Source organism: Oryza sativa, chromosome 7 (genome assembly GCF_034140825.1).
Source record: "Oryza sativa Japonica Group chromosome 7, ASM3414082v1".
Classification (NCBI taxonomy): Eukaryota; Viridiplantae; Streptophyta; class Magnoliopsida; order Poales; family Poaceae; genus Oryza; species Oryza sativa.
The window spans coordinates 1,827,295-1,835,644 of NC_089041.1; positions in this window are offsets into that span (position 1 = coordinate 1,827,295).

Genomic DNA, 8,350 nt, shown 5'->3' on the forward strand with positions numbered 1-8,350 from the left:
TGTGATGTTTTGTTGGATTTTATGCTTGAATTTTTACTCTCTTTATTTATGGACGTTTTTTCCTCTTTTCTTGCATAAAGTTTGTGTTCTTGTTTTTTCTTTTTGGTTTTTGGCTGGGGATGGATGGTGTGTTGCTGTTGTGAATTTGTACTGGTGTCTGGTGTCTTTGAGTGTGAAATTGGGTGTTGTTAACTTTTTAGGATGGGACAGACAAGTGTAGATTTGTAGTTCAAGTGTTATTTATCAAAAGTTGCTTTTCTGAGGTGACACTTTTTTTTTCCTTTTTGTTGCTTGGCTAAATATTTGGCTGCCAAGTTTCAAAAAGGCTAGGTAGCATTTGTCAATAGTAACCTTGATTTAAGGTGGTGTTTGGATTCAGGGACTTAACTTTAGTCTCTATATTTAGACACTAATTTAGAGTATTAAATATAAACTACTTACAAAACTAATTACATAAATGAAAGCTAATTCGCGAGACAAACTTTTTAAACCTAATTAATCTATAATTAGAGAATGTTTACTGTAGCATCATATAGGCTAATCATGGATTAATTAGGCTCAATAGATTCGTCTCGCGAATTAGTCCAAGATTATGGATGTGTTTTATTAATAGTCTACGTTTAATATTTATAATTAGTTTCCAAACATCCGATGTGATAGGGACTTAAAAAGTTTTAGTCCCATCTAAACAGGGTCTTAGCTTGATTGTGATCAATCTAAGGTATATTATTTTTTATAGGAACCTTGCAACAATTATTGCAGGATTATGTTGGAGCTAGTACTATATTTGTGTTTAAGGTCTTTGTTTTTAAATTGAGGTTGTTATGACTTTGTGGCCATTTTAGACATGCCGTTTTGGCCTACAATTTCCCCTGACAAATGTAAATTATCATTTTTCTGAAGGGCTGGAAAAACAAACTCATATACCATGATCTCATCCCTGAAATATACCATGAACAAAACACATCACTTTCTAAACTAACAAGACATCATTCCATAATCATCCTTAGAAGTTTAGAACATGCACTTAAAAGAGACAACTGCATATTTAGTGGTACATGCAAGAGCCATTTTCAGGGGCAGATATCCAATTAAACCCTGTCAAATTCATACAACGTCCGGGTCAGGTAAGACCTCACATCCAATACCAGTTATCATCGGCAAATTCAACATAACTAATTTTTGGAGTGGTATATGACACGCCCAAAAATTCACTAGTAATTTCCGAACTTATTTGTGCATAAAATCCTCGTCCAGGAATCAGCCGAGGTACACAAACTGACAATTTAATATACAGATTCATCAAATTAACTAAAACGATAAATACTTACTTAAGAGGCACTTAGTCCTCACCATGAAGAAAACTGCAGCGGAAAATAAAATCTAGCGAAGCTCCAGCTCCACTCCCACAAGCAGCTCAACTGGGGTATAAGCCAAACGCCTTCTCCTTCTGGATCCTTTTTCTTTAACTGAGGTTGATTGATTATTGCAAGGTGAGCATATGACATACTCAGCAAGCCACACAGCAAATATGCAAATGCACAAGGATACCAAAGGATGGCATAATATAGTCTCATTTGCGAAAGCAACATTTAGCAAAGAGTTAAGAGTAGTAAAACAATAGAGTAATTAATCAGAAATTTTAATCAACACTGAACAGCACACCCATGCTGCACAGGCCCAACCATCCTGAACAACCATACCCGGCTGTACAGATCTAATCTCCAAACCAGGAGCTAAGCAAATTATTACCAGGTATAACATCTATAATTATTGTGAGAAGTGTGAGACTAATCACGAAAAACATTGCTCAACCCGCCCATAACCGCGGGCACGGCTATTCGAATAGTTTTACTCTGGCCAGAGGTGTACCACTGTACCCACAAGACACAGCCCCACAACATGTCACCATGTGCCTCAGTACCACCACGGTACCTCGGAAAGGAGCTGTGACATTACCCCTCGCATAACACAATCCACCGCAGCGCACCATTCCTGAATCATAATCACCCCCTCAAAAACCAGAGGCATGGACTCCCCAGCCACTTCTCAGTCTGGTGCCCCACAATGAACCATGCTATACAAAAGGTAAAGCCGTTGCCCACACTGGCTTGTGGTTGGCACGGTTAATGTTTCACAATAGTAGCTCGCGAACCGGTCCTTAATCGTCATGAGCACGACTTTCAAAACCATGTGCTCACAACCCACCTTTACCATATTTTAGTTGGCAAGTAATTATTTAACCAATCACGATTGACCATCGTGAACTATCATTAATCCATCATTAAATAATAGTGAATAATAAGTTATCCCAATAGTGTGCTAATGTTTCTAAGCATGGCTAAGCAATCATATCTAATATCTAGCTGAACCAATATATATAGCTCAACTAGTTAAGTTATAATAACCCAAGATATCAAGGAATAAAGTAATCAATACAAACAGGCCATAACAAAGGAATAGATTCACACCACCCGGTGACATTCGAAAATAAATGCACAGTTGAAATAAATAGAGAATTTAAATATAGGATCAACATGCTCAAAGGATTGTGTTTAGGATCTGTGTGACTTGCCTTGCAATAATCGGTCTTCAATTAATCTTCTTGAATACTTCCGGCGCACTCGCGAACCTTCACAACGACGGAAACGACAAGCTAACACGCAAAACGAAGAAAAAGACTAATAAAAACCAAATAAACAATACATAAAAAGTAAACAAACAGGTAGATCATAATTTTAGATGAATTATGAGACTTGAACGGCCTCATTCTGACTTCAAATGAATTTATTATGAATTTTACAAGATTAAATCTAATTAAAGCCCATTTAAAAAGAATTAAATAAATTTAATTCAATTTATGGACAATTTTAATATGTAGATCTTTATTTTATACAACTTTTGCAACTTGAACCACATTAAACTGAGTTACAATGAATTAGTTATGAATTTTCAAAGATTAAATCGGATTAAAACCTTTATATGGATTTTAATTGAATTATGACGCAATAATGAATTATTTTTGAAAAGGAAAAGGAGGATTATTGCGTCAGCGACTAGGGTTTGCGGTGGACCGGGTGCACGGCAGCGGTTCACGGGAATGGACGGCCGAGATCGATCCTATCCAAAACGGACAGCCGAGATCAAACGGTCCACGACCGGCTCACGGGGAACGGCAACGAGACGTCAGCGATGACGTCAGCACTGGCGGCGGCTCGGCAACGCAAGCTCACCGGCGAACGACGGCTCGACGACGCGAACGGAAGGCACCAACGGGTAGAGGGCGACGCGGCGAACTCACCGGTGACCAAAACCACGGCGGAAGAGCAACGGACGGCGGCGGCGACGAGGAAGAAGCGGCGGCGGTCTTCGGGTCGACGGTGACGACGGTGCTCCGACGGTCTTCAACGACGGCGAAGGGGCGGACGAGGACGGCGACGACTTGGCGATCCCGACGGTGGCCTTCCCGAGTGATGACGACGACCGAAACGACGGCGGCGCACGGCTGAAGCGGCGGCGACGACGGCGACGCTAGGCTGCACGAGGCTAGGGCGCTACAGACGACAGCGAGCAAAGGCGAGGGTGGCGGCGGGTAGCGGCGGACTTGGGGATCCTTTTATAGGTGCAAGGAGGCGGCGGCGAAGGCCCACGGCGACCGGCGACGAGAAGGAAACTTCGGGTTCGGGAGAGAGAGAGGAATCCGATTCGATCTCGAATCCACGAACTTCCAAAGCGAGATAGACGATGATTCCAAAAGAGAAAAGGTAGAGGAGATCCCGAGGATCATTTCCCCTCTATCATTCGGCCGGAGAAGGAAAGGATCGACCGAATTTGGAAAGCGACGACGGCGGCGGCGCTAGGGTTTCGGGCGGCGGCCGACGCGAGGAGGACGACGGATCCGACAGGTGGGACCCACCTGTCAGCGACGGCGAGGGCGCGCGCGCGGCTGCGGACTGGGCCGGCTGGGCCGGGGGAGAGAGAGAGAGGTTTTGGGCCGACTTTCGGCCCAAAGCCAAAAGAGACTTTTAAAAACCTTTTTCAATTTAAATTATTCATGAAATGCAATTCCATTTATTAAAAATACTTCCTTAGCTCAAATAAATCCCAGAAAAATCTAGGAATTATAGAATTAAGCAAAGTATTTAACAAAATTTTATCTAGCCCAATTTTATATTGAGATTTAACAAATTAAAATTAGATTTTCTCTTCTAGGCTTTTAAAATAAATTCTAATAATTCCAATTAAACAAAAATTTATATATTTGGGATTTTTAGGGTGTGACAGTATATCATTTATGTTTGTTCATCAGGTTCAGGTTTAGCCATTGTTTCCAAGCCGAATCCAATGTGATCCATTAATTCTGATCATGTTGGTAGCTGCTAGCTATGATGCAAATTTGGCATTTTGACAGCTCTGTCGGCTAACTTCATACAGATTCATGTATACATCTTGTTCATTAAAGTTTTTATTTCTCTACCAACATCTTTGACTCGGCAGAAATGCAACATTGCATTGTACGTATACCAGCTAGGTAGATTCCTTGTATTCCTCCGAAGAACAGTGCTGTATAGTAGTGCATCATTGTACATTAAAACTCCATAAGGGCGATGTTTGGATGCAGCATAGGAAAAATATAAGACTAGGGAGAGAGGGAGAGAGAGAGAGGGAGGGAGGGAGGGAGGGGGACATGTTTGAGATAGCTGAAATTGATGGATAATTTATTTTTTTAATAACTATTTGAGGGTACTCATAAATAAGTGACTTAACTACTACAAAGTTGGAAAAGTTACTTTAGAAAAGTATTTCAAGAAAATTTCATATAATTTTTGTACACGAAATACATTGTTTAGGAGCTTAGGAAGTGAGCAAATGAAAATCCAAAATCCATGTAAACGAAGAAGATTAATTTTCTCCAAAAATTTCTTTGAATTAATTAAACCATTTTGGAGCATATATATGACACATTTGTGTGTTCTAAGACCTCTAAATAGAATCTCTCAACCTATTTCCTTTATTTCAAAGAGCCATATATAATCTTCAAGTTTTGGCTTTTCCTTGGAACACTGGAATTTCACAGCAATTTTAAGAGAACTTTGTGTTCCTACAATCACTCTAAAATAACAAATTAGATAATCACTCGTTCTATCTAGTACCTAACATGCAATGCATGATACAAGTGAGACGAAGTTCCCACTTGATATCGAACAAATTCTCACAAGTTAGTCACAAAAAGAACACGAACGTGTGCTTGGAAGCATGAAGGTCATCATTGTAAGTAACTTTGTTTAGTTTAATGTTCTTACTCGTAACAAAGCATACACTTTCTGTTTTATAGGTTCCTTACTTGAGAGCATGCACGCTTCTTTTTTTTTCTTTTCTTACAGAAAAAGAGCATGCATGCAAGCTTGATGACTCACAAATGTATCATCTTTTTCTGCTGAAGCTTCGACGATTGTTAGCTATTGGACACTAGCAGCTGCGCTCTGCCTCATTGTATGTTGTGTTTGAACTGTTAGAATAGGTGTCGAATATACTAGTCTTATTTGGTTACAGTTAGACTTGGAGTTATAATATGTGTTAGGGGATGGAGTTAGAGTCGGACTCTGTAACTCAGAAACTCTCTTAAATAGAGAGGGGGGCACCACAATGTAACGATGGCATCTACAATGTAGCGTAGACACGCAAGGAGATGATGGCGGCGAGGCCATGGACTCGTAGCGGCTAGGTGCTATATTGGTTGGGGAGGAGCGCCCATAATCAAAGCCTCGGGGATGTAGGCTTCGGCTGAACCTCATTAACAAATATCGTGTGTTCCTGTGTTGTCATCTAGCGTATCTTAGATGATCAATAATTAAAGCGATCTAGAAGGTTAGTCATCGTTCCGCTATATCGACTAACTTTTATAACATGAACTAACATCAATTTATCCCTTCAGGTCTCAACTATTACATTTGTCAAAATTCACCCCAATTTAAAAACGGGTACTAGACACATCTTAACTCTTAAAATTGTTCAAATAACCCCTCAATTCAAACTAAGCTGGTTTTTATCTGTTGGTGCTAGCATGACGGTACAATCGAGAGACCCAGGCCCAGGGCACTCTAGGCCATGGCTCGGGGCCTACGGCTAAGAACCCATGAACCAACATTGATTTTCGCTTGTTAAGCTAAGTTCCTAGAAAATTACCACAAGCTGACCCGAGATTTGCTATTAGGCCATGTCCGCCCTTAAGTACAATCAGACACAAAAATAAAAGAAATTTATAGACCCACCTGTTAGTGAGCCCTTCATCTCCTCCTTTTCCATTTGATATGCTTCTTCCTTCTCCCTCATTGTCCCTTCTATGTTGTTGAGATCTCCAATGTGTCTCTCCTCCAAGGTACTACCTCCGTTCCATAATAAGTTCATTTTTAGCTCAATCAATTTATCTCAAAATAAATTCGTTTTTAGAGTAATCATTGCATCTGGGTTTGTGAAAATAGAGAATATTTGTATTCTGAGTAGACAAAGTGATGAATAGTTGTATTAGGATTTGTTAAAGTAAACGTATTCTAGTCTTTTTTATTTTGTATTGGTATATATGTAAGAAAGATGAAAAATAAACTTATTTTGAAACAGAGGGAGTTTGTCCAAGGCGAACTCAGCTTGCCGAGATCGGCGACCACGAACGAAGATCCAAGTTCCTCCAATGGATTGTTAAATATGTGATCTGAATTTTGGACCCACAGTATATCCGGATTAGTTATCTAATAGGACTCTAGTTTATAGGATTAGTTTCCTATTATGACTCCTAGATTTCTCCTATATATATCCTTGTAAGCCTTACGGGGAGGGTGCGATAGCCCAATGTATCTCTTGCGTTTGTATCCAATTCCTCTATAGTGATCATTACCGGCCGGCGTGTCGGAGCCCAAAACTAATAACTTGGATCCAACTGAGATTAATGTATCAATCCCTGGATCAGTAAAAATTGATACATACAATATAACTGGTTCTTCATTGCATACGTTAAAGTCTTACAATACTAAGGGTTTTACAATAATAGGTACTCACCTATTTAATTAGTACACAGCGGAAGTTTCTATACATTCTGACTAGTGAGGTATAACCTTTAGGGATTTTCTAAGTTATCGGGGTCTTCGTAGTAATAATCATAAGGGTCCTCCTCTTGACCCAGATCTGAAAAAGGGGTTATTAGAGCAAGGATGAGTATTCACAATACTCAGCAAGTTATCACGGAATTATGTTATGCATTGACATATAATAGGGTTCTTTGCAAAAAGCAGTATTGGACAATCTGGAAAACATTATAGTAGAATTTATAAAACATAAAAACTTTAGATTTCTAACTAGGGTACCATATGAGTCCCGGTACTCAACTCCATGAGTACGGCTATTCGAATAGTTTTGTAGATATTCTACTGCAGCAGATGTACGCTTTACCCGCAGTCCACGACTTGCTGATAATTATCGGCTTTAGTCATGGCCCAGCATTAAGTCATTAACAATTATTGCACCTGTTCCATGAACTTATATCCTCATATGCTCTGAACGTAATGTTAACAGCAACAAGAGGAGTTCTGGCATTCCCGAGGTATTTAAGGGGAACTGATCGTATGACACCACGTCATCTTGATCAGGGTTTAGAAATATACCATATAGTTTATACTCGAGTATCACAAACCATTTACCTGTACATGGTAATGGTTAAAGTTGCCTTTCGCGGCTATAGTTGCCTCCTGCGCGAGGACTTAAAAATAAGAACCACTATACATAGGTGCCATATTGCCAATTAACCTAATAACTAGGTCTGTCCCCATTCTAGAAACTGCGGTCGTACCCGTTCGTTTGACATAAGTACCTGGTAAAACTTATATCGATTGAGACAATACTAGCCACCCGGAAATCATCCAAATCTTACGTATTGTCCCAATCTAAGTATAGGGTATTTTAACCAGATTGTAAGCAAAATAAGCAATACTAAATTATCTGGGTTTCTATGATTAATTTATGCATAGAAAATAGAATATTGAATAGAAGGCTATAAATAAATAATTTGTAAAATATAGGCTTAAATGATCAATAGGTATATGGTAACTTGCCTTGCTCGATGTCCTGAGATTGATTGATATTATCTAGAGTGTCAAAGGAATCCTTAAGACCTAGGGTTAGACATATAAAATTCAAATTCAAAAAGGAGTTTAAATAAAATCTAAAAAAATAAGAAAAATAGAGAAAATAAAATAAAATGCAAAAATAGCAAAAAGGGGCCCAAAAGATAGAGAATGATTTTAGGAGAATATTGGTCCAAGTTTCACTGAAATTGGATTTATATTTTAAAAGATATGGG